The following is a 27,069-nucleotide window of genomic DNA, read 5'->3' as shown; positions in this document are numbered from 1 at the left end:
GTCCCTGTCCTCATAACTTTGCCTTGCACTGAGGAGGTCCTGCCTCACTTTCTCATTCTCCTGTCTTTTTAACTGCAACCTCGGTATAGTGGGCAGCACTGCAACAGATCCAGAGGTTCTAGGTCTCCCAGCTTTTATCTTTTGCCTGCAGCAGCATCGGTTGCTCTCCGAAGAGGGAAATCAATGCATACAAAAGGCAGTTGCTATATTCTTTTGTATTAGGACTGGGTCAGAAACAGGGTGAAACAGCTCTGAAGGGCTCTAATTGAGCAAGAACTGTTATTTTTAGAGAATGAGCCCGTGCCAAGGCAATCAATATAATTATATGATGATTTTTTCTTATTTTTAATTTTTTTCAAGTATGAAGCATTTTTTCCTTTCCTGCTGTGACCTCCCTTTCTTTAATGTGTGTGGGGGGGATGGGTAAGGGGAAGTAAAACAGAATCTTTATGACAAATAAGCATAATGAAACAAATCAAATTTCCAAATTAGCTGTTTTAATAAATGTATCATATTCTGCATATTAATCTGTCACTTCTCTGTTAGAAGGTAGCTTTCTTCATCACTGGTCCTCTTGATTGGTCCACGATTGATTATTTTGTTGATCAGGGTTCTTAAGTCTTTCAAAATTATATGTTTTTACAATGTTGATGTTATAGTATAAATTGCCCCTGGTTCAACTCATTTTGCCTAAGTCCATACAAGTCTTCCCAGATTTCTCTGAGACTGAGACTCTTTATTTCTTATGAACAATAGTATTCCATTTCATTATTGTACCATAATTTGTTCAGCCATTCCCTCTGTTAATGGGCATCCCCTTAGTTCCCAGTTCTTTACCATCACAAAAGTGCTACTATAAATATTTTTTACATATAGGAGGACCTTTTCCCTTTTCTCTGATATGTTTGGTGCATAGACTTAGTAGTGGTATCACTGCTGGTGGCTGGGTCGAAAGGGCAACTTTTTGGGCATAGTTTCAAATTGCTTTCCAGAATGACTGTACCAATTCTTGTCTCCAGCTTTAGTATGTCAGTGCTCCAATTTGCCTGTAGCCCTTCCAAGGGGAATTTCCCTGAAGTTTCTAATGTAGCAGACTGGGAATAGGGACATATGTAGATTGTTACTCTCATATCTTCCTAGAATATTTTTCTTCAGCAATCTGAAGCGAGGTTGGCCTTTTCCATCATCATTCTCAAAGCTGGAAGCCAGAAGATCCCAAAGTGACTCAAAGCTTGAAGAGTCCTGATGAAGAGATCTCCTCTCCTCTTTCACTCTCACTAACTCCACTTACTCCTCATGCAGGACAGGGTATTCATCTCCATCCACGAGAAAGGAACCCCATACCAGTGGTCTTTGACACTGGGATTACACATTCTGTCCCTATTTGTCTCAAGGTCTCCTCTTTGGACCCATACCCTCCCATCCCTGCAGGTACGAGTTGCTCCCAGGGGTTCTAACTCACCATGTCCTGAGGTAAGGATGAGGTATCTTTTTTTTTTTTTAAGCAATTGGGTTTAACTAACTTGATCAAGGTTACACGGCCAGGTGTTTCTGGGTGGGTGCTAAGTGTCTGAGCCTGGATTGGATCCCTAGGTCATCCCGACACTGGGGCCGGTGTTCTTACTCACTGTGCTAGCTGGCCGCCCCAGGATGAGATATCTTTATAAGTACCACACTCCCCCCAGAGAACACACAACACAAAGTCTCCATCTTCCTTCACAGAATATTTCTTTTCACCCTTAGGAGTATTCTCCAGTAGAGCCTACTTCCACCATTAAAACAAAGCTTACCTCTTTCCCCTCCCTTTTCAATCCTTCCTCCTCCCTCCTCATCCACTCCCCTGAAGGTTCTACTCTTCCGAAGAGAACACAAAGGTCACCTTCCCCTCATTTCTTGATTTTTAACTGAGAACATTAGACGTTTCATTCTATTCCCTGTGTTCTCTCCTCTTTTTATGTCCTTTATGTATCTCTCCCTCCCTCTTTGAACAAAATCAGTTCAGGGTGTTGCAAGGGTCTACCCATAATGCTCTAGGCCTGTGTCTCCTCTATTATCTACACCTGACTTGCCTCTTCACTATCTCTTTGTGTATGTTGAGAAAGAAGACTTACTGGTCTCTCTGTTGCCTCTCTGTTGCTATTGCTGCCTTTGGCTGCTGAATTTGTCAACCCTTCCTATGTTTCTACTTGAGAAAGTATTTGAGAAAGCATATCTTCAGATATGGTTTACTTTCTAGGAATGTTTCAAATGTCTCTATTTTTGAATGTTCCTTTTTTTCCATTTATCATTAAGCTTAAATTTGTAGGGTAGGTCACTCTTGGCTGCATCCTCACCCCCATTTCTCTTAAGAATACATCATTCTGGGGCGGCCAGGTAGCACAGCAAGTAAGAGCAACGGCTCCAGTGTTGAGAAGACCTGGAGATCGAATCCCGGGCTCAGACACTTAGCACCCACCCAGAAACACCTGGCCATGTAACCTTGAGCAAGTTACTTAACCCCAATTGCTTAGGGGAAGCCAGGTGGCTCAGCGAGTAAGAGCACCGGCTCCAGTGTCGGGATGACCTGGATCAAATCCGGGCTCAGATACTCAGCACCACACCCAGAAATAACTGGCCGTGTAACCTTGAGCAAGTTACTTAACCCCGATTGCTTAAAAGAAAAAAAGAATACATCATTCTGGGGCAGCTAGGTGGGGCAGTAAATAGAGTACCGGCCCTGCACTCAGGAGGACCTGAGTGCAAATCTTGCCTCAGATACTTAACACAAAAACTAGCCATGGGACCTTGGGCAAGTCACTTAAGCCTAATTGCCCTACCTCCCCCTTCACAAAAAAGCAAAAAAAAAATTCCTTCTGTTTTCTGATGGATGCAGAATCTTCTTGTAATATCTGAATTTACTTTCCTTTTTATTTAAAATTCTGTAGCTAAATGGTGCAGTGGATAGAGTGTTGGACCTGGAGTCAGGAAGACACTTCTTGAATTCAAATCTGATCTCAGATACTTACTAGTTTCGTGATCCTAAGCAAGTCACTTAACTCTGTACTTCAGTTTCCTCATCTGTAAAATGAGTTGGAGAAGGAAATAGCAAATCACTCCAGCATCTTTGTCAAGAAAACCATAAATGATTGGAACACTAATGCATTGTTGGTGGATTTGTATACTGATTCAACCATTCTGGAGAGCAATCTGGAATTATGCCCAAAGGGCTATAAGTAATTTCATACCCTTTGACCCAGCAACACCACTTCTAGGGTTGTATCCCAAAGAGGTCATAGAAACAGGAGGAAGACCCATATGTACAAAAATATTTATAGCAGCTTTTTTTGTGGTGGCAAAAAATTGGAAATTAAGGGGATGCCCATTAATTGGGGAATGGCTGAACAAGTTGTGATATATGAATGTAATGGAATACTTTTATGCTATAAGAAATGAGCAGCAGATGGACTTCATATTTACCTGGAGAGGCTTGTACAAACTGATTCTGAGTGAATAGAGCAGAACCAGGAGAAATTTGTATACAATTACAGACACAATGTATTGTGATGACCAACTTTGATGGACTGGACTCTTCTCAGTAATGCAGGGTTATAAGGCAACTCCAAAAGACTCATGATGGTGAGAGATGTCAACATTCAGAGAAAGAACTAGAAAGAACAGAGTTTGAATGCCGATTGAAGCAAACAACCTGCTCTGTCTTTTTCTTGTTTGGTTTTGTCTCCTCTTTCCCATTGTTCATTCCATCTGATATAATACTTCTTTGTAATCTGACTAATGTCTAATGTGAAAGTATTTGCAGATCCTATACTTGATTGTATACCGCCATGGGGGGGAGGGGAGGGAGGCAGAAAAATTTTGAAACTCAAGGAATTGTAGAATTGAATCTTTTAAACTAAAAGTAAACAAATTAATAAAGACCAAAAAAAAGAAAAAAAAAAAGAAAACCATAAATGGGGGTCTTGAAGAGTCAGTCATGATTGAAAAATGATCCAACAACTGAAAGCTTTTGGTTACTTGTGGAACATTCCCCCTAAACATTTGCAGCCTTGGTTGTTGTTGTTTTTCCTGGAGATCATCTATCATTTTTTCAAATGATATTTCATTTTCTCATAAGTAGTCAGAAGTTCTAGGTAGTTTTCTTGTATTTATTTGTTGCATTAAGGTGTTCAGGTTTTTTGACTGCTGGGAAACCTGTAATCCTTAGGCTGTCTCATTGCAGCCTGTCTTCAAGATCTTGATGTTTTGTTTGGATAGAAAGCATAAATTCTTTTAATATTATTGTTTTTTGCTTCTCTTATTCTAGACAGTTTTTCACTCTGGTTTCCTTGTGTTCTAAAGCAATTGTCTCTTTTTGTTTCTTTGATGAGACTTTCCATCACAGAACCAAGTACAATCAAGCCTTAACATTACCACATTTAACTTTCACAACTTCAAGGATACCCCTGATTTTTTATTTTATTAATTACCTCATTTTCACTTTCAGGTTGCTAACCATGCATATTTGGCCATGCAAAGCAGAAAAAAATAAAGATTGTGCCACTATGTTTTTCCTTTTAAACTATTCGTGATCACCCCTCTGAACTTAGGGTTTGTTTTGCTTATGACTGAACCCTCTTTAGAAATACTCTCAATCTTGTTTTCCCTCTTACCCTATCTCTGTTTGTTTCTGTTTCCCTGTTGATTTTAATGTATTTGTATATCAAACACTTTGTGTATTTTGTACTCTTCTTTGGCCAGTTCAGATAAAAGTCAGGTTCAAGTGATATTTGCTCTCCCTTCCTTTATCATTTGTATAAATTTCTATTTGAACCCTCTAATTTTGTGAGATTAGACCTCCTACTATTCCTATTTAATTCCTTAGTGTAGCCTTTCCTCCCTCTATTCTTTTCTTCATTTCAGATCATCAAAACAAAAATCCCTTTAAGTCTCACTGCCTTATTTAACTCCCTCTGTGACCCTGATGACATTACAGCTATTAGAGGATGCTTGTATGATACCTTCTATCCAATGCCCTAAGAATATAAATATTTCATCCTTTCCCAATTTCTCACTCACTTAACTTCTTATGTTTCTCTTTTCACCTGTGTTTATATTTAAAAGTTCCTACTTGGCTCTGATCTTTTCATCAGGATGACTTTGTTGTTGTTTGGTGGTGTCCAAATCTTCATGACCCCGTTGGAGGTTTTCTTGACAAATATACTGGAGTGGTTTCCCCTCTCCAGCTCATTTTACAGATGAGAAACAGAGGCAAACAGGTTTAAGTGACTTGCCCAGGGTCACACAGCTAGTAAGTGTCTGAGACCAGATTTGAACTTGGGAAGAATAATTATCCTGACTCCAAGCCTGGCATTCTGTCTACTGTGCCAGCTGGCTGTCCCAGGAATGCTTAGAAGTCCTCCATTTCATTAAAAACACATTTTCCACCTCTAGGTTTATACTCAGTTTTGGGAATATATTTTTTCTCGGTTGTAAGAATTTCTCTTTTGCACTCTGGTATATCACATTCAATGCTTCTTTCTCCTTTATTGTGGTAGCTGTGTAGTCTTCTGTGCTACTCAGTGTGGTTGCTCAGTTCTTGAGCTCTTTCTGACCACTTGTAGTATTTTTTCTTTGGCTGGGAAATGCTAGATTTTGACTGTGCAATTCCTGGGAGTTTTCATTTATAGGTTTCTTTCTATTACCAGTTTGTCTTCTGGTTCTTGAAATAGGATGTCTAGGTTCTTTTTTCTGTCATGGCATTGAGATAGTTTGTTGATTCTTATATTGTCTCTCCTTGATCTATTTCCCAGGTCAGTTGTTTATGCTATGAGACACCTTATATTTTCTATTTTTTCATTATTTTGATTTGTTTTAATAGTTCTTTTTTTGTGTCATGGAGACTAATTAACTTCTATTTGGTGACATTAGATCATAAACAGAGCTGTTATGTTTAGACATCAAGGGCAAGTTCAAATTTGTGACCACTATAGAATTTCAGGTTTCCTCTAATGTCATGTATTATATTAAACACTACCTTATTTTTTTAATATTCTCCCATGTTGGGAATCAGTATCCAAACCCCCTCCAAAAGCCACATCATCTAAAGCTGAAAAAGCTCAGAGAGAGAATTGTCTCAGTTATTTAGATCAGAGATATAAAATACTTATGGGGGAAGAGCTTTAACACTCCCAAATGCTGCCCAGATGAGATTAAAATGGAATTGGAAAGTATTTAACAAAATAAATAAAAATACAGTAAATCATATACAATGTCAGTATGTGGTTTTCTAAGTCAGTATGCCCCCACAGTGATCCTTATATATTGTTAGTGGCCCTGTTTCTCTTTGAGTTTGACATCATTGATTTAGATCACACCCTGAGTATCCTTTTCAAAGTATTTCATTAGTTCCATGGGTATGGTTTTCTCGGGGATAGACTATTTTACCTCTATTCTGGGCCAGATTTGATTTTGGCTCAATTTGAGGTTCAGTTGGGTGAAACTTCCTCTCACCCAAGGGTGTGCTACAGCCATCTCCCACTGGTTCTGAGAACTGATTCTTAAATGTTCAATATGAGCATCCGTACACCTTACACATTGTTAGATGTCGTCTATTGCCTAGATTTAGTAAGTGATGGCGAAAATTTTAATGATGCAAATTAAGCTTAAAAAGTATGTTGGAGTTTTCACAGAACCAGTTGTTAAACATTTAACACTTTGAATTGTTTCTATCCAACCCCCCCCCCCCCACTCTTCCCTTCCATGGGAGTCAGCACCCTGGGGAATTTCTGATTTTCCTGTGTTTTTATACTTTAGGTATGACTTTTATACTTAGGTGATTAAGAAGGGATGTCAATAGATTGAACCTTAGTCCCCTGGACCAAATCTATCTTGAGCACAGTTTCATTGACTTCTAGGCAATGGGAAGAGATGATGCTCTTACTATAACCCCATCTTGAAAACAAAAGGAAACCCTTGATCTCTCTCAAAATATAAATAGCTGGCTACATAAAGCTTTGAAAAGCCTACCTCTTCTATTTAAAAATTTGTATGACTGTGCCTCTCAAGTCTTAGTCTTTCATCAGAAGTAAAGAAGTTTTAGGTACTGTTCTTTTACTCCTGACCACACTGTATATAGCCTTTTATATAGTTGAGAAAACAATAAAGAATTATGAACCCTGAAAAAAGTTTAACCACTTTTATCAGTCTTTTATACCATAGATGAAATGATCAGTCTGTGGATCAAACTAGTCTAAATACAGACCTCATACTATTGATATTTCTTCTAAGGTTACAGTATAATAGCGCTGGTCAAATCAAACCAGGCAGAAATATTCTTATTGGCTGAAATGCTAGTTCTAAATGATCTAAAACAGGACTGTCTAGTAAAGCTTCCTTTATTTTATTCTTATGACAGCAATAACTTGGTTTAGTGGGAAAGATGTTGAACTGAGAGTTACAGGACTCAAATTCATATCCTGACATACCGTTTACATCACCTGTGTAACTTTGGGCAAATCAGCTGACCTCTTGGACCTCAGTTTCTTTATCTGTAAAAGGGCAGGAAGGTGGCAAAGTGGATAGAGCTCAGGACCTGAAGTCAAAAAGACTTCTTCCTGAATTCAAATCTGGCCTGAGACACGTCCTAGCAGTGTGACCCTGGGCAAGTCACAACCCTGTTTGCCTCGGTTTTCTCATATGTAAAATGAACTGGAGAAGGAAATGGTGAATTACTCTAAAATGTTTGCCAAGAAAGCCCCAACTGGCATCAGGAAGAGTTGGACATGACTGAACAGCAATAGCAGCAACAACAACAAAATGAGACAGTTGGACGACGTGGCCTCCAAGGTTCCTTCCAAATTTATCTCCATGATTTTATTATGAACTTGGTATAGTTGTTAGACTACTTGGATGATTGTTACCTACCTATAGGAGACAGAAAAATAAGCATGTTATTTATATTGTCACTCTCACTGCAAGTATATTTAAATGGCAGAGCACCATGACCTCTGGCACAGGTATGCCTGAGAGAAGGTCGTAGAAGGTATTGTCAGAGTTGCAGTTGTTGCTGACCTTTGACCAGAATCTAAACTGGTCGAAGCTTTTGTCATCCTCTTTTCCTAAAACCTCAGATGTCTTACTTCCAAGCTTGGCGCACGCCCCACGCTGTACTGTTACGAAGAACTCTTCTCCAATTTATATGCTTTTCAAAAACAGTTTTATAATCACATATTAGTGTCATATATTTTATTATTATATATGTATATATGTATATACACACATCAATATATATGTTATAGGCAAACCTATATCGAATATCATCCTTTAGATTCCATCTCTCTTTGCTTTTATACTGCTGCCTCGTTGTTCAGTTGGTTCAAACTTCTCCTGACCCTTTTTGGGGTTTTCTTGGCAAAGAGACTGGGTGGTTTGCCATTTCCTTCTCTAGCTTGTTTTACAGATGAAGAAATGAGGTAAACAGGGTTAAGTGACTTACTTGCCCAGGGTCACACAGCTAGTAAGCATCTGAGACCAGATTTGAACTCAGGAATATGAGTCTTCCTGACTTTCGGTCTGGCCCTCTATCTACGGTGTCACCTAGCTTTCCATACTGCTGCCTACAGACAGTATAAGCATAGGAGAGAAGTTCGTTAGGGCTGTTATCAGCAACTGCTGCCACTCTGTACCTTTCAGTCAGCTTCCTTACCTTTCAAGGAGCTGATCCTCCTTGTTGGCTTAGCCAGAAGTGAAAGAGCAGTTTAGCATTGAATTAACCACCCGGGGTTATCTTTTGTGCTACTTAAAGCATTAACTGTAGTAAAATTCTTTATTAGATAGAGAATATGAAATACTCCTGACCAACAAGTTAGTTCATTCAGTTGCAGGGGGTTCGTTTTATAGCTAAATCATCTTGACAGGTAAGCATCTCAGGATTTATTTCCACTCAAAATCAGTTGTATGGGGGTATATATACCCTGAAATCCCTTTATGGCCAAGATGGTAGTACTTGCCCAGGAAATTTTTCAGGCTCAAATTGTTTCTTCTGTCTTGTGAGGTCTAGGAAGTCTGAACAAGGAGCTAGTTAAATTGCTCAAGCAGATTCAAAGATCCTTTATGAAGAAAAGATTGGCCCTGTTTACAATCCTTCCTGTGGCCCATCCCAAGCATAAGTGGGCTGACTTTCCATGTTGGTAAGAATACAGATTAGTCTCTAAAACTTGCAAACAGAATGTTAAATTACCTAAAGGATATGTTTCCTTCTTTAATCAACAACAAGGGATCAACACTTCTAGCATTTAGTGGGAAATTATAATTAATATAAATTACAAGTTAATACAGATTATAATGATTGCTTTACAGCACTTGTCCAAGACTAGCTTGAGAAATCTGACAATTCAGAGATAGCCCAATGTACATACAATTTGCTGGCTGAGGTAGCCCAGTACAGACCTCAGTTTCCTCATCTGTAAAATGAATGAGTTGTACTAGACAACATCAGTGGTCCTTTTTAACTCTGAATCTCTGCTTCTCTAATATGATCCCATGATCTTGTGTTAGCTAGTCATTTCCCTAGGTTCATTGAGCTCTGTTTCTACATTAAATTTGGAATAGAAAATAGTTAAGTAGGTTGTGTCTTTTTTTCTATCAATTTAACATATATATCACTTGAATTTACCATTTAAATGTCAATTTTATGTTATTTTACTCACAATAAGCATGGTACACTTATCTTTTCACAACCTGGTAAATACCTTAGAAGTGTTCTTTGAATTATATAGAACTAGGATTTTTATACAAATAAGAAGAAATTAATGATCTACTACTGTTCAAGGCCCTGGGTAGGATCATTATAGTCACCACTCACTCCCTAGTTTCTTAATCAATTAATTTAAATTTTTTATTTATATTTATATTTTTATTGGAATGGCGACATCTTATTTTCTGTTCTTAAAAATGGACTTTCAATCACATGTGATGTCCTTGTCTCTGATGCAAAAATGGAAAATCTTGCTTCAGAAGCAATCTGTTGCTTTAAGTATCAAGGAGTTACTTGGTTAAAGAAGAAATAGTACTAGATCCAGATTGCTAGCTATCCATGTGGTTGTTGTAAGAGTCACACGCTTTTACTTGGGCAAAAGGTAGCAATGATATAGGTACTGTTGGGGCAGAGAGGAAGGAGGGGGCTTTAAGGGTTCTGGGTCAACTCAGGTAAGTAACCTAGGAGGTGAAAATAATTAAGTATGATTTAAGCATGATGTGGGCATAGGCCAGGCAGAATGAACTTCTAAGACCAACAGCAATAGGAATAACCTTGTGAGAATTTGTATATGCAGAATCTTGAGTTGTGTTCTTGTTGTGTATGCCAAGTATACATATAAATAAAAACAAAGAACCAGGTCAGTTTGGGGTGGAGTGACTGGAGTTTTGTGCAGGCTAAACATATTGTTTTGAAGCCAACATTGGAAGCTGTGTTAGCATGCAAAGTGAAAGTAAGGTCCAGAGTCCAAATAAGCAGGCTTCAGGCAGGAGCCTGAAGACCAGGCTGATGGGTGACATAGGCAGAAGTGTTTATAGGTTGGGGGTGGATTTACAGGTTCGTACCTGATTTGATGGGTTGAATGGCCTCGGTAGGAGCACAGTTTGCTCTTGTACATGGGTCAAAGCTTAACATTCAAGCCCCTAGTAGAGGAATAGGTGTTCAGACATGAATGGAAAAGTAGATAGGTCCATACTGCATAATAACTCGTATTTAATTGTAGGACAGGAACTATCTAGTCTTATCTTTGATTTTTAACAGGCATCCTGGTTTAGACAAAAAAGCTGGAAAGATGATTATTTCTTCCAAGAACAAGGCAGTGTTGGTGATTATAGCAGGGGTCTAGAACCACTGGGGAACCCTCAATTTTATCAGACAGGAGATATAGTCAGAAAGTCAGTCACTTAGTACTCATTCATAAAGTATTTACTATGAGCCAGGCAATGTGTTAAGTTCTGTGGCTGCAAAGATAGGCAAAAACAGTCCCTGCCCCCAAGGGGCTCACATTCTGTTAGGGGAGATGACCTGAAAAATAACTAGACATTTATCAGATACACACAGAATAGATGGAAGGTAATTTCCTAGGGGATCCCAAGCAGCTGGGGGGTAGTGGGAGGCAGGAAACATCTGCAGAAGTTGGGATTTAAGCAGAGTCTTGAAAGAAATATGGGATTATAAGAAGTGGAGAGGCATATGTCATGTGTGAGAAATAAGTCCACCAGTATGGCTGAATTCTAGAAGGTGGGTGAAGCATAAGCAGACTGGAAAGGTGGGAAGGGGCCAGGTTACAAAATGCTCTAAATGTTAAGTAAAGGACTTTATATTTTATTCTTGAAGTAGTAGGGAACCACTGGAATTTGTTGACTAATGGGGTGACATGGTCAAACTTACGTTATGGAAACCACCTTGGTAGCCGAGGGAAGAACTGCTGAGGAAGGGTGACAGAATAGTGCCCTGCAATGCCATAATGGCATTAGTATCCTTAGTGGTAGTTGTAGCATGGGGAAATATTCTGAACGAATGAGTGGGTGAATAAAGTGTTTATGAAGTCAAATTTCCATCCTTACAACAGGACCCCTAGTTTCCCTTGTTTATGTTCTAAACTTTAGGCATTTGAGACCATAGGTTTCTGCTGACTCTTTTCTTGGATTTTGTCTTCTGGGAAATTCTTGGTTCTTATTGCTACTATGATTCTTCCTTCTTTGTGGCTACTCTCTGTAGTATCTAACTTAGGGCATATACATAAGCAATCTATTCCTTCTCCCATCTTTTTTTTTTATTAGATTTGTAAAAGACCTGGCAAATATATTATTGCCAATCTTTGTTAAACATGATATATCTTTGTTCAAGAACCTTTCATCTCTATACTGTAAACCATGATCCATGAATACAAATTCCATTCTTTTATACCACTTTCTAAGCCAGTTGTTGACCTTCCCAAATAATTTTTCTCTCTTGTGTCCCTGTATTTCAAAAGCAAAATCTGTAAGTGTGAAACAGTGAGCAAAACACAATTTGTGGCCTGGTGTTTTCCTAGCTTCTTACCCAATACTTCATAAATGTGAAGACTTCCAAACTGTGAAAACCTTTAAAGGTCAAACTGAGCAGTTTGTATTTTGTCCTGGAATCAGTAGAGAGCCATGGAAGGCTCTTGAACAGCATATCGACATGGCCAGACTCGTGCTTTAGGAATATTGTGATTTTAGTCACACAGAGAATGGATTGGACAGAGGAGAGATTTGAAGCCAGGTTTTGAATTAGGAGTCTATTCCAAAAGACTAATCTGGTGACCTTGTGAATGGAGAGAAAGCATTGGATATGAGAAATATTGTGGAGGAAGAAGCAGGAAAACCTGGAAACCTATGAAACATGGTTTGGAGGTGGGGAGAGAGAGAAGAGTTTGCATCTGTAAACCTGGATGCCTTGGGTCCTGGCTGTAAACCTCATCTGTAAAATGAAGGCATTGGACAAAATGATTTCTAAGGCTCTTTTAGCAGCATGTAGGAGGACCAACATAGCCTACCTGTGAAAGAAGAAATTATAGTAATCATAACTAACATTTTATGGTTCTGTAAATTTTGCCATGCACTGTTTATGCACCCTTAACTCATTTGAGCTTCACAGTGACCCTCAAATGAGTCAGGGTATATATAAAGTACTTGGCAAAATTTCCATCAAGTAGGTTCTGTTATTATCCCCATTTTGCAGGTGAGGAAACTGAAATTGAGAAGATAAGTGACTTGAACAGGGTCACTCACCTAGCATCATCCAAACGTGAGTCTTCCTTGCTCCAAGTCTCACCCTATGTCCGCTGTACCATGTCACTATCTTGTACCCACTGTCCTTCAGGTCCTTCTTTACCATTTCAGCTCATAGGGTGTTCTGCTTTCTGAATTCTTAAAGCATTTCTGTTTTCAGTATCATTCACTTTGATAAACATTTTTCACATCATTCAGTTTTCTTCACTCCCCTTTCTCCCTTCACAAAATTCTCATTTCATATTTTAATTACATATTAGACATTGTCTGAGTTGTAAGAAGGTGTGAATGATCAATCCAGACTTGTGATATTTTCATTTTAAGAGGAATTTGTTAACTCAAATGACGTTCTATTCTCTAGAATGTATGTAGAAGTTAGGAGACTCTGCTGCTCCCAATTTCTTGGTACTCTCTATATATACACTAGCCAGAAATTAGAGTCCTTTGCTCCAATTTATTTGGTCTCAGTTTAGGGGCGGGGATGCTTTCTTAAAAAAAGCTAAGTATAAGTAAATTTTTTTTTTGAAATTGATGAAGTTAGTATGATTCCCTCCCATTTCCTTTCTTTTCTCCTACCTCCTAGATTTCTGTACTTTGTAGGGAGACGTTTTAGAAAGCTCTTTATTCCATTATATTTCTATGGGATTAAATGTGCTTTTATTATAAAATAAAATGATCAAACCTCAGTTACTGGTACCCATCTTCCTTAGATTCATAGTTAATGCTTACTTGATGTCTTTTACTTACTTATGATGTCTTTCAGGCACTATTCCTTGTGTAACTTTGGCTTCAACCATATTCTTTTAGTAAGTGGAAAAAAGCAAACTTGAGCTGAACAAAGTCTTAACTGTATCATTTAATCCTGTTAAAAAAGTGTTGATTTTCCAGTGATTTAAGTTTGCTTAAACATGCAATATATAAATATGGTTACATGAAAGCAGCTACAGAAAATGTTAATGTAAATATAAAGATGTGAAAACCCAGTTAATCAACTTTAAAACAACAACAAAAACTAGTGGTCATAAAGGACTTAGCAGAGCATGATGCAGTCTAAGTATTAATCTACCCAAGCTATTTAGGAACAGATGTATGTGAAATGGATACGAGTAGTATGTTTTGTATATCTAAAGTACGACATCTGTCAGTCTATCTTGTGGTCAGGAATAATGGATAGAGGGGTTAAACCCCCAAATGACCTATTACCAGTACATTATTGACGTACTAATTACTTGATCAAATTCAAAGCTTTTGGTCCATCAATGTACATATCAAGAAAATGTCTGTCTTTTGCATTTTATTAAAGTGGCAAGCTCTATACTCTCAAATGGATTTTAAGGAAATAGTAAAAAATGGATTTGAACAAATAAATTGTATTGTTATGACTATGTAAATTTATATTACTTTGACAGAGCCACTCATTTAAAAAATCTATTCTATCTTGTGCTGACATGTTTTGTATTTTTGTTGAAGATAGATAAGACAGATAAAATAACAAAAAAATTTCAGACTGCTCATTAAAATATTGTGAATTCTATGGTTTTTCATTTTATGTATAGTCATTATTTTTATTTCAATTATCCCTTCAATCATCCCTTACTATATGGGCCTTAAAAGTGTATTTTCTAAAATGATAGCTACTATCATGATTTTAATTTTTATATAATATTATGATTGATAGAAAACCAACATATAGCTTAAAGAATTAGAGGGCATGCTATAGATCATTTAGTCTAACACTTTTATAGATGAAGAAACCTGAGGCACAGAGCAGGTAATGATAAATATGTAGTGTTCCCACAAGGTTTCTCATTTGTAGCTTTAGCTGTTGTTTGAAGAGCCTGTCTAATAGATTTGTAGTTAGTTTAAAAAGCTCAAAAAACTCATTTTACTTTATTACTCATGGCTGCCAATTCTGAAGATCTGCTTTTTCTTCTGAAGAGTTCACAGCAATGTCCTATTGTGTGAAGTTTTGTTTGTATTTCTTAAAGTCCTTTTTTATACCTTTGTTTCTTGTTAACAAATTTCAGTTAATCATGCAATAACTGCTTGGGCATCCTGCTATCACTTTTCCTTTCCACATATCCAGACTCAATAGAATTTCACCCCATTACTCTCATACTATTAAACTAGCTATTGAAGGATCTTCTACAGCTATTTTTTAGGTCTTTTGAATGCTGATCTCAGTGTTAAATGCAATCATTTCTCAAATATCTGGTGGTTCAGTATCACAGTAATTCTACCAAGAAACTGTAACACAGGGATGGGCAATATTGTAAAAGTAGTATATCAATATTGTGAGGGTGGTAGATACAGAAAATGTTGATTTATGTGATCAGAGAGACAAGGAAGCAGTGTAGCCTCCTCTCCCCTCCCCCTATGGTGTTCTGAAGTCACTGCTGGCTGTACACGATTGTATTTGGCAGCAGAGTTCCTAAAGGAGTAGAATTTGAGCCAAAGGAAATCAGCCCACATGCTACCTTTGGCTTAGATGTCAGAGACTGTGGATCTTTGGTATAGCAGATGACTATGTCCCCCAAAGTATACATGCAAGAAGACATACAACTTATTTCAGATTGCTTTGCAGAGGTGGCATAATGCTTTGGACTGATGATGGTGCATCTAAAAATAAGAATGAGGGTATATGTCTGTTAGCATAAAGAAAGCCTAACAAACATATGGTCCAAGGTTTTCACCAAAAATAAAAACTAAAAGTCATCACTAAAGACTTCTTATCATATTGTCTAGTGGCAGAATGAAATTCCCTTCCCCCTCTCTTCCCTTTCCCTTTCCTTCTCTTTTCTCTCATTTTGATCAATCAGGCTATCATGACTTTTGGAATAAAGTAAGTGTGGATATATTATTAACTTTTATCTAAAGTTCAATCAGTAATGGTATTATTTAGTATCATGTATAGAAATAAAACCTTGATCACCCGCAGAGAACATCTAGTTTTAGTTCAGTTTTTTTTAAATCTATACTAATGCTGGGAAGAGCAGAAATGAGTGAAATTCTTAATTTGTTTATCAGCTTCAATTTCATTCCCCAAAGAAATCTTTCTAAGAGTTCTTAATACATGAAGCAGTACTTGATTTAAAGGTCATGATCTCATTTCAATTCAACTAACATTTATTAAGCAACTGTTGTTCAAAAAGCACTGTACTATTGTCTATAGACAACAAAGACAAAATGAAAACCAGCCCTTGCTCTCAAGGAGCTCAGATAAACATGTCTACAGATGAGTAAATTTATTCATCCTTTATTATGTGGTTGAAGTCTATTTGGCACAAACTGTAAAAGATCCATATAATGGAAACCTGATTTATATTAATTTCAGTGAGGGAAATAATGTAGTGTTTCTTGATACCTTCACCACCTCCAAAATCATCCCCTTTCCATCCAAATAACGAATATCAAAATGGCATTTTAGCTAATTGTACTTTTCTGGAAGGAGAAAAAGGTGATGCATTCCTGTCGAGATGTTAAAAGAGGGATATAATCCATCTCTGTGGGCTATCAATTTATTAATCTCATTCTGAAGCAGTTTACACTGGTTTTGGGAGACAATTGGCAATTCCTGATGTGGAGGCTTCATTCTCAGTGTCCCTGTGAATTCTTCACCTTCCATCCTTAGGCATTCAGAACAGCCACCGTTATCTTTGAATTCTTCCTCCTTTTATGTTGTCTGCCCCTTACTGTGTATCATCTTATTATTCTGCCAGTGCATGTGGCCTGTTTCTGATGTCTGCTATGTGGACTAATTTGTGCCCAAAGATAAGTACTGAAAAAATAAATATAAATTGTTATTGCTGAGTAAGAGGAACATTCTTAAGTGAATGTCTTGATCAGGAGAAATTGATTATATGTGATAATTTGAGGAAGAAGAGAGTGCTAGCAGCTAGGGGAATCAAGAATGACTTACCTCAGGAAATTGCCCTTGAGATGAACCTTGAGGGAAGCTAAATGTTTGAAGATATAGAAGTGAGGTAATAGGACTTTCCAGGAATGTGGAATGACCTGTGCAAAGGCATGGGGGGGGGGGTGGAGCTGTGGAGTGAAACATAAAAAGGAGAGAATGTATATTGTGCAGTAAGCCTGGAAAGCGACATAGGAGTCTGATTGTGAACTTTAAAGGCACAACTGAAAAATTTGCATTTTATCATAGAGGCAATGGGAAAGCCATTGAAGGTTATTGAACAGAGGATTTACTGACATGCTTTAAGAAGATTATTTTGAACTACTGCAATAATTCAAGGAAGAAACAGAAGAGCCTGGACCAAGCTGGGTGACTTTGTGACTAGAGAGAGGCGTTCAAGGGTGAAATAGATTGCAGAGATGGAATTGATACTGATTGAATAGGATCGTTTAGAGATACTGAAGAATAAAGGATGATGGAGAGGTAGTGAGCCTAGTTGTGGCTGAATGGATGGTGGTATCCTTTAGCAGATGTAGGGAAGTTTGGAGGAGGAACTTGTTTAGAAGATATTCTAGGTTGTCCCCTTAGGCCAGTCTCCTGGTAATTTATGTTTAATATTGGGACAAAGTGAGACACTTGTGATTGAGATTTACTTAGCCATAAGAAAAGAGACATTCCGTAAGGATATGTATTGAGGATACCTAGATTGATTCAGTCTTGTCCTGAGTTCTCTTGTTTGAGTTGGCCATCATGATTCATCTAATGATGTCACAGGAGACCTGGAGTTCCTTGTAGTTTTGTAATCAGGCTACCAGGAAGTGATGTCAATAGCTTGAACCTTTAGTCCCCTGAGCCAGTAAGCTAGTAAAACTTGTATGAGAAAAGGGGTTAAGCCATTGCTCCCACAACACATTTTCTCTTGGTTCTAAGGTTATTAAAATCTTCTAGGGGACCTTCTTCCACATAAATCACTTAGGGATATTCCTGGGCCACCTGACTTCAATCAAGAAGACTGACATTGGAAGCACTGAAGGAGAAAAAGAAAAACTAAAACAGAAGCATAGAAAACACAAAATAGTGTAATAGCTCACTGTGAAAGAGTGACTGAATATGGCAGAAAAAAAGACAAGAAATAATAGGTTTTTTTCTTACCCCTCCTTTTAGAAGAATTGAATCCTAAGTCTGAATGATCAATTTTGTGTGGTGAGTGCTTCCAGATTTTTGCAGATTGCCATGTATCTCTTACTGTAAAATTGTGACCATAAGCAGAAGCAACAATAGGAAGATCAGGGATACAGCAAAGATGTTGAGTCTTCCTGCAAAATTTACTGATCCTTATCAGTCAGGGGAAATTACCCTGTACCACCACCTACTTAGGATTCCCTGGACCATCAGACAGGTCCAGGTCCACCCCCCATCTGCCTGAGATTCCCATGGGAGAGGAATACCAAATCCTTTCTCAATGAGAGGCCTTTTGGGGCTGCTCTGTTTTTTCTGTAGATGCCATGAAGACACCATCAGAACCTTCATTTGTTACCACAAAGCAAAACACCTCTCAACAATGCCACTACTTGATCCTCCAGTCCTCCTTGAAGAGGAATTGTACAGTGTTCATTGACAACAATGTGAAAGGGCTAATCAGTTTAGATTACAGTAAACAATTGACTTCAGTGGGCCTTCTTTTTGCCATGGCTCACTTTTCCCATGTTGGACTGCCATTGCTCCTCTCTGCTATGGCTGATGTACCTGTCTCTGCCTGTTATCCACAGGCCACCCGTGATGGACATGCTGAACATTGCTGCTCACTGCCCCTCCGGTCACCCTTGCTTGTACTCAGCATATTTACTGGGGTGCAGTTGGCATATTTATCCCTCTTCCCAATTCCAGAAATGTTTCTAGACTCTTGGGGAGAGCTAAGCATTGTCCTTTCAAATGCCTCTCCCAATGACTTTCAGAAAAGAATAAGAGCAAAGTTCATATGGCATTATTCTCTTTGGCCTTTCAGATGCCAAATTAAAACAAACTACAAACTACCACCAGTATAAAACACAAACAACAATGTGCCTATGTAATGAAAAGCACTGTCAAGCACAATCTATCCATATGATAGCCAAGTGTATCAGAGGCCTTCCCTCCATCTTCTCTGTAGGTTTATTCTAAGCTAGAAAGGACAGTTATTCTTGTTTGTAAGCCTATTTATTTTGTCTTTTGGAATGTTATATTCCAAGATCTTTCATTTTTTTTGGTATAGGTCTTATCTGATTCTAATTGTGGTTCCTTACCATTTTAACTGCTTCTTTCTGGATACTTGCAATATTTTTCCTTTGATGTGGGGGCTCTGGTTTTAGCTCTGATGTTTCTAGGACTTTTCCTTTTGGAATTCCTTTGAGGATGGGATTAGTGGATTCTTTCTTTATTCTGCTTTCCATTCTAATAGATCTGGGTGATTTTAATTTGTTTTCTTGAAATATTGTTTCCAGGCTTTTAAAAAATCACGCTATCAAGTGTTTATTGAATGAAAACTGATTGTTAAATTATTACTCTTTGACCTATTTTTCAGATCAGTTATTTTTCATATCAGATATTTTACCTTTTATTTTATTTTCCCATTCTTTTGATTTTGTTTATTAAGTTCGTAACTGTTTCATGAAGTCATTTCTGTTTGGTCTATTCTAGTTTTCAAATGATCAGTTTCTTAGATAAAGTTTACTGCTTTCTCTTATAAATTACTTATCTTCTTTCCAATTCTTTCCTCCAGAACTTTTATTTCATTTTTAATCTGTTGCCTAATTATCTTCTAGATATTCATGTAATTCTTATGGAAAATCAGTTCTTCTTTTCTTTTGAGTCCCTGTTTATGATAGTTATGTAGTTCATTGAATAATTTTGTATACTAGTGGAATTTCCTTTGATTAATATTTTTTTCAGCTTTAAGTTCCTGAATTGACACTTTGTGTCAGGGCCAATGTCTAATCCTTGATGTGCTGGTTAGGATGGGTGGTCCTGTTCTTGTTCTTTTGATATTTGGAATGTACTATTCCATTTCCTTCTGCTATTTCTCATGGCTAGAGAATAATCTTATGTTTGGTTACCCTTTTATTTATGAATGAAATGATTAAATGTAACTACTATGTGTCATCAGTTTTGAGACATGGTTTTGCATGTGCACATATGTGTGTGTATATATGTATGTATGTTTTCTGTATTTCCTTTTTTTCATTTTTCAAATGCTTTATTAACTTCTGATTTACATACCACCAGATTTTGAGTTACAAGTTTTCTCCCCATTTTTCCCCTACCCACCACTCCAAAATAGCAATCCCACAGGATATTCCCTCCTCCATTCTGCTCTCTCCCATATCTTCTCCCATACCACCTTCGACTTTTCCAGTAGGGCATGGTAGATCTCTATGCCCCAGTGCCTGTATATCTTGTTTCCCAATTACATGTAAAATAGTATTAATAATAGTATGTGTGTATATATATATATATATAATTTTAAACATTGCATTTTAAAACTTTGAATTCCAAATTCAATCCTTTCCTTCCTTGTCACCCACCCTTACTGGAAAGTATAGGTTGTACATGTGTAGCTAATGAAAAACATTAACATAGAAGATATATTGTAAAGGACTGACTATATTTCCCTCCCTCCTATCCCACCTCCCACTTGCTCTGTTCTCTACTTTGGTCCCATCCCTTTTCAAATGTGAGTGCTTCCAACTTCCCTCCCCTCCCCAGCCTGCCCCACTTTCATCATGCCCCCTCTCATCCCCTTCCCCCCTATTCTCCTGTAGGGTAAGATACCCTATTTAGTGTGTATGTCATTCCCTCTCTGAGCCAATTTCAATGAGAATAAGGTTGACCCATTCCCTTTTGCCTTCCTATTCTTCCCCTCCATTGTAACCATTTTCCCTTGCCTCTTCTGTATGAGATAGTTTACCCCATTCTGTCTCTCCCCATCTCCTCTCATTATATTCCTCTCTCACCTCTTAATTTCACCTTTTAAGTATCATCCCTTCCTTTTAACTTGGTTCTGTGCCCTCTATGTATACCAATAAACATATGTACCTACCTTCACATATGTATTCATACACCCATATACCCTCTGATATAGACATATATATATATATATATATATATATATATATATATATATATATATATATATATATATATATTTCTATTCCCTTCAACTATTTTCATACTGAGAAAAGTTTCATCAGTTACAATTATCGTTTTTACATGTAGGAGTGTTAATAGTTCAACTTTGATAAGTGGCTTATGATTTCTTTTCCCTGTTTACCTTCTCAAGCTTCTCTTGCTTCTTGTATCTGAATGTCAAATTTTCTATTCAACTCTGGTTTTTTCAGCAAGAATGCTTGAAAGTCCTCTATTCCACTGAATGACCATATTTTCCCCTGAAACATGATACTTAGTTTTGCTGGGTAGGTGATTCTTGGTTTTAATGCTGGCTCCTTTGCCCTCTGGAATATCATATTCCAGGCCCTTCGATCCCTCAGTGTAGAAGCTGCCAGATCCTGGGTTATCCTGATTGTGTTTCCACAATATTCAAATTGTTTTTTCCTGGCTGCTTGTAATATTCTCTCCTTGATCTGGGAATTCTGGAACCTGGCTATAATATTCCTAGGAGTTTTCTTTTTGGGAAAGGTGGAAATTCTTTTTCAGGAGGTGATCGGTGGATTCTTTCAACCCCTATTTTGCCTTCTGGTTCTAAAACATCAGGGCAATTTTCCTTGAGAATTTCTTGGAGGATGCTTTCTAGGTTCTTTCTTTGATCATGGCTTTAAGGTAGTTCAATAATTTTTAAATTATCTCTCCTGGATCTACTTTCCAGGTCAGTGGTTTTTCCCATGAGATATTTCACATTTCCTTCTATTCTTTCATTTGTTTGGATCTGTTTAACATCATCTTGATTTCTCATAAAGTCACTAGCTTCCCTTTGCTCCATTCTAAATCTTAGGTAATGATTCTCCTCATTGAGGTTTTGAGCTTCTTTTTCCATCTGGCAAATTCAGCTTTTTAAGGCATTCTCCTCATTGCCTTTTTGAGCCTCTTTTGCCAATTGAGTTAGTCTGTTTTTTAAGGTGTGATTTTCCTCAGTCAGGCTGTTGACTCTCATTTTGTAATTTTCTTGCATCATTCTCATTTCTCTTCCCAATTTTTCCTCCACTTCTCTTATGTGCTTCTTAAGGTCCTCTATGGTCTGTAAACAGCTCGTATTTTCTTTTGAAGCTTTTGGTGCAGGAGTTCTGACTTCACTGTCTTCCTTCTGTTCCATGCTTTGCTCCTTTTTGTCCCCAAAATAGGAGTCTAATGTTGGCATCCTCTGTCTGCTTTGTTTCCTTTGCCTGGTCATGTCACTCCTCACTCACTTGACCCCTGGGCTTTTTGCCACAGTAGGACTCTGCCACCAGACAGGGGAGCTTTCGTTCCAAACTCTGGGGTTTTCTCAGCTGCCGGAAGTATTAGTTGGGTGCCCTTTCTCAGGCCTCCACACACTCTGGCAAGCTGGTCACACACCCCAGGACCCCCACCCTAGACTGAAATCCAGATCCAAGCAAGTTAAGGAAGAGCAATTACCCCTCAGACTGGTGCTTGGTCCCCCTACACTCTGCAGGCCTGGAGCTGAAGCTGCAACATGGTGCCAGCTGCACAGCCTCGGCTCCTCAGTGGTGGCTTCTTGCCCTGGGGGCAAAAGCCTATGTACTCCCAACCACTGGTCCCAAAGTCCACAGTGCATTGACCTCTCACTTTGTCCTTAGCATCTATGTGTTGATAATTCTGGAAAGGGCCACAGCTGCTGCTGATCTGGAGTCCCTCTGGCCATGGCTGGTCAGGCCCGCCAGAGGTTTTCTCTGGCTCACGAGTGGGCTTGTCTCCCAGAGCACTGCGCTGGCTGCTTGCTGCCGGCCTGCTGGCCTGCTGGCCTGTCCTCAACGGGAGGCTAGCTTCTCTGTGTCATTTTGTGGGCTCTGCACCTCCAAAGTTTATTTAGAATCTCCTTTTACATGAATTGGGGAAGGTGGAAGCTGGAGCTGCGTGGAGGTCCTGCTTCTGCTCCATCATCTTGGCTCCACCCCCATTTTCTGTATTTCTTAAAGCCTTGGTTTACTTTCCTTTGTATTATATTTGTTGATAATTCTGTAGTCTTTTTGAGGATTTATTTATCCTTCTGGTTTCAGGATCCACTCCATTGCTTTATCTGCTAATGCAGTACCCTTAGTACTACCCTTAGTAATATTTTTCTTCTTGAAATCTTAAATGTTTTAACCAATTGGGGGGGTGGTATTTCTTCATTACTTTTTTTATGGTCCCTCCCCATTTGCTGATGGGTACACCCCAAAGACTGGCCTTGAAAGACTGCCTCAGACCTTCGCTTTGGAAGATATAGGGAGGATTTGGGAATATAAGGAGCATATTCTTTTTGGAAGTTATTGGGTCACTGTTCTGAGTACCCTCTGAGGGGGCAGGAGTAGTACCAGTTGTGTTTCATTCTTCTTTCCATGAAGTCCGGTTGCTGCCGCCCTTGTAAATATCCCTGGGCCATTCTCCCTTCTGCTTTTTAGTAGAATGAAAAAAGGTGTTGGAGGGGAGGAATTCTAAGCAATATCTGTGAAGCCTTGGGGGTTGCTAACCTAGGGTCTGGCCACACTCCACACACTGGCCACACATAGAGGAAGTATGTATTTTTCCCCACCCCCATTTTTACACTATTTCAGCTTCTTTTAGCTAGGCAGAGTCAGGGTCTTCTGTTCCTTGAGAAGTGGGGGCCTGAGAGTTGTGAGACAGTCTCTGTAGCAGGATGCAAGGTGCTCCCCCAGTTAACTTATCCTGGGAAGGAAGAGTACTGAATGAGAGTTTTATAGGTTAAAGTTTTCCCTCTTCCTTCTTTTGTGTACTTAGGTGTATTTCCTTCATGTAATTCATATTTTTAAGAAATGTTTGATGGACGAAAGTGAATGATTTGCCATATTGCTGGTTACATGAACTCTTTTTCCCTGTAGGTTTATACTAAGCTTTGCAAGGATATTATATTCTAAGATCTTTTTTTTAATAGAAGTTGCCAGGTCTTATGTGATCCTAGTTGTGGTTCCTTACCATTTTAACTGCTTCGAAAGAGTCTCTGTTTAGCTTTTAAACCTCTTCCTAAATTATCCCTAACCTGTCTTTCTAATCTTGTATATTACTCCCATTCCTGAACTCTGTGGTCGACCCACATTGATCTTACTGTCCCTTACACAATATACTCCATTTTTTGCCTTGTACTTTTTTGTCACCTGTTTCAACTCATTTCCTCCTTTTAGAATCACTTATTTCCTTCTAAACTTTCCTAAAGTGACACCTTCTTTTTTTAACTTTTATTTTATGGAATAAAACAAGCATCTTCAAAAAATAGTATGATAAAAAGATGATTGCACATAAAACTGCAAATCTGTTATGTACAACTTATTATTCCTTTGAAATATATAATAAGGTTATCATGTAAATTTCTTTTTTTCTACAAGGAATCTTTCTTAATCCCCCAAGGTTCTGGTGCCTTTGTCACTGAAATTTACTGTGTATTTTCTAATATTTGGTATATAATTATCAATATACCTGTTGTCTCCTCCAATAGAATGTAAGCCCCTTGAAGGTAGTGACTTTCAGCTTTTTCTTTTTGTCCTTAGTGCCTACTGCAGTGCTTGGCATATAGTAGGCACTGAACAAATGCTTTTTTCTTAATTTGTATCCACAGGGCCTTGCACTTGGCATATAGAATGTGTTTAATAAGTACTTGCTTGTTGAATGATTAATACCCTTATTCAGTTGTTTCCTCAGATCAACCTCCTATAGGAGCTTGAGAAATTTCTTGGTTATTAATTACTAATGATCTTTGAAAGTTAGGTAGTGAACATGTTATATGCACAGTCATTTATTATAGATAAGCTAAAGGCAATAGCTCCTTTCCTCTGCTCCATGTAGTCAGTCTAGTCTGGGATTGGCAAAGGGGGTTATTTTTATAGATATACAATAACAATCTACCAACTTTTGAGATACTTAATGTCTATCAGGAAGGAGACAAAATGGCCACAGGAAAAGAAAGATGTTCTTAGTAAAAGAACCAGGGCCATCCTGAGTGGGGATGAAGAGCAGAGGAGGGAGATACTAGGCAGAGATGACTTTTGGTTGTTTCTAGTGTGGAAGAGGGATTAGATTTATTCTTCCTGGTTCAAAAAAGGAAGTTACAGAGAGGCCAATTTCAGCTCAGCATAAGGAAGAATAGCTAATTATTAGAGCTCTCTAAAGATATCAAAAGGACTGCTTTTTTGAGGTAATGAGCTTACTGTCACTGGAAGTGTTCAAACAAGATCAGTGCCCACTGTTCAGTGTTGTAGAGAGAATTTTTGCTTTGAGAGAACTGTGGACCAACTAAATGATCTCTAAGGCCATTTCCAACTCTAAGATTCTGTGAATCCCAAGTTTTGGGGTATTGCTTTTGGTTATTGGGATGTTGTGGAGAAGGCACCTACCACCTCAGCCACTACAGTTGCCAAACAATTGATACTGAAGAGCAGATAAATACAAGAGTCCCTGGGATAGCAGACCCCCACCTCCCTCCTGCCCCAGACCATTGGATTTGTTCCTCCGCAAGTTCTCATTTAGGAGATGCACCCTTCAGTGACCTGGCATCTGTCTGTGCTGGTGTTGCAGCACCCACCTCTTCAGCAACCACAGCTTCTAACAAGTCAATTGATTTCCACCAGTTTACCCTGTTTGTATCTTGTTAGTCATAGTTATTTGCATTTTGTCTCCGTTGGAGCTGGGACCACCTTTGTCTCTCTCTCTTTGTATCCCTTGTGCTCAGCATGGTATCTAGCACATAGTAAGTGAACGCTTATTAAATGACTATGAACTGCTACCTTGCCATAACTCTCTTCTTGGGATGTGTGTCATAGAACCATCATAATGAGGCCATTTTGGTGTTTTCCAACTGAATTGCTTTGGATGGAATATTGTATTGTATTGAATTCCACTCTTTACACAATATACATGTCAGTGTTCTGATATAATTTCAAACTTATTTGATTCAAAATATAACTTGGGTTCTGACAACCATTATAGAAAATCATAGGCCATCTTTATAGTCTTGCTGCTCAACTGGACTCCAAATAACAATTTTTAAATTGATCTTTGGCATGTTCATAGCACAGTTTTGGATGCCATAACCAGTTACAAATGAAATATGGGATAAGATGGAACCTCTAACTTAAAAGATGTAACAGAGGAGTTTATAATCTAATGAATCTATGAGCTCTTTTCTACCACATTTTAAGTTACTTAGCAAATATTCGTACATACAAGTTTGTATTGAGAATTCTGATTTATGGAAATTTATATGGATTTTCTCCTGAATAATGAATAATTTCAGTAAATGTCCTCATAGCCTGTAACAATTTGGAAAAGTTGAAAACCCTTACTTGTGTTCCAAATTATTGTTTGTGTCCTTAACTCTTACATGTTACCTAATTCAGAAATTGGCAAAATGCTTAAAATTAAATTACAATTCAATTTTAATATGTTATCAACTACATGCTAGCTTCATACCTTACCCTGGTCATAGCCTTTCAATTTTATTCTCTCTTCTTTAAAAATACTGGTCATTATAGCTGCCATGGATGCTCTTTTGACTCTGCGTACTGTTGCCATATAATGTGTTGTGCATTTGATACGGATATTACCTTATTGCCATAAGGAGCTGCCATTATTTTAGACACCAACTGATTTCATGATAGTGTCAAATTTCTTTCACATATGCTTATGCTTTTGTGCAGATGACTCCCCCAAAACATCTGCTAGTTTTGTGGTGCTATCTGCTGTTTCTTTTTTAGAATTTGACCTGTCTGTCACTTTGCTAATGGGAAGGTACAATATTTCATTAGAGTGGGTTTCCTCTCTGGGTTTTTTGTTATTGGTCTCAATTCTCAAAATTTTCAGTTCATTATTTCTTGGACCTTTACAGCTTACCTTCATGATTATTAAGCCCCTTATTTTACTTAACCTCTTTTTTTGAAAACTTAAAAATTGGCAGATAAAAGTTCTATTTGCAAACCATTTGCTTTTTAAGATATTTCTTAGGGGAAAGTGAAGCTACAATATGAGTACTATAAAGTGTTGCGTTGTATTAGTAATGTAGTAATTCATGTTTATTCATGTTAATTCATAACTATGCATACTTTGTGGGTTTCATAGTGTCAGTAACCTTTTGTTAACTTCTAAAATGACATACCTAAAACCCAAAGGCTTATTAAAATAGAACTTTTTGGGGGTATGGAGAGCAACTTTTAGGTGTTAGTAGCAAAGAAGTATAAGCAAGAGAACAGGTT

At 38.0% G+C, this 27,069-nt stretch overlaps 1 protein-coding gene across 3 annotated transcripts in view; it reads left to right on the top strand.

The window, feature by feature from the left end:
- CERKL (ceramide kinase like) overlaps positions 1-27,069 on the top strand; it is a 182,474-nt gene that overhangs the window by 3,656 nt on the left and 151,749 nt on the right. The window lies entirely within an intron of this gene.

Source organism: Petaurus breviceps, unplaced genomic scaffold (genome assembly GCF_028583685.1).
Source record: "Petaurus breviceps papuanus isolate PSGF00001 unplaced genomic scaffold, PetGlider_PUasm1.0 90763, whole genome shotgun sequence".
Taxonomy (NCBI): domain Eukaryota; kingdom Metazoa; phylum Chordata; class Mammalia; order Diprotodontia; family Petauridae; genus Petaurus; species Petaurus breviceps.
This window is presented reverse-complemented; position numbering and strand designations above follow the sequence as displayed.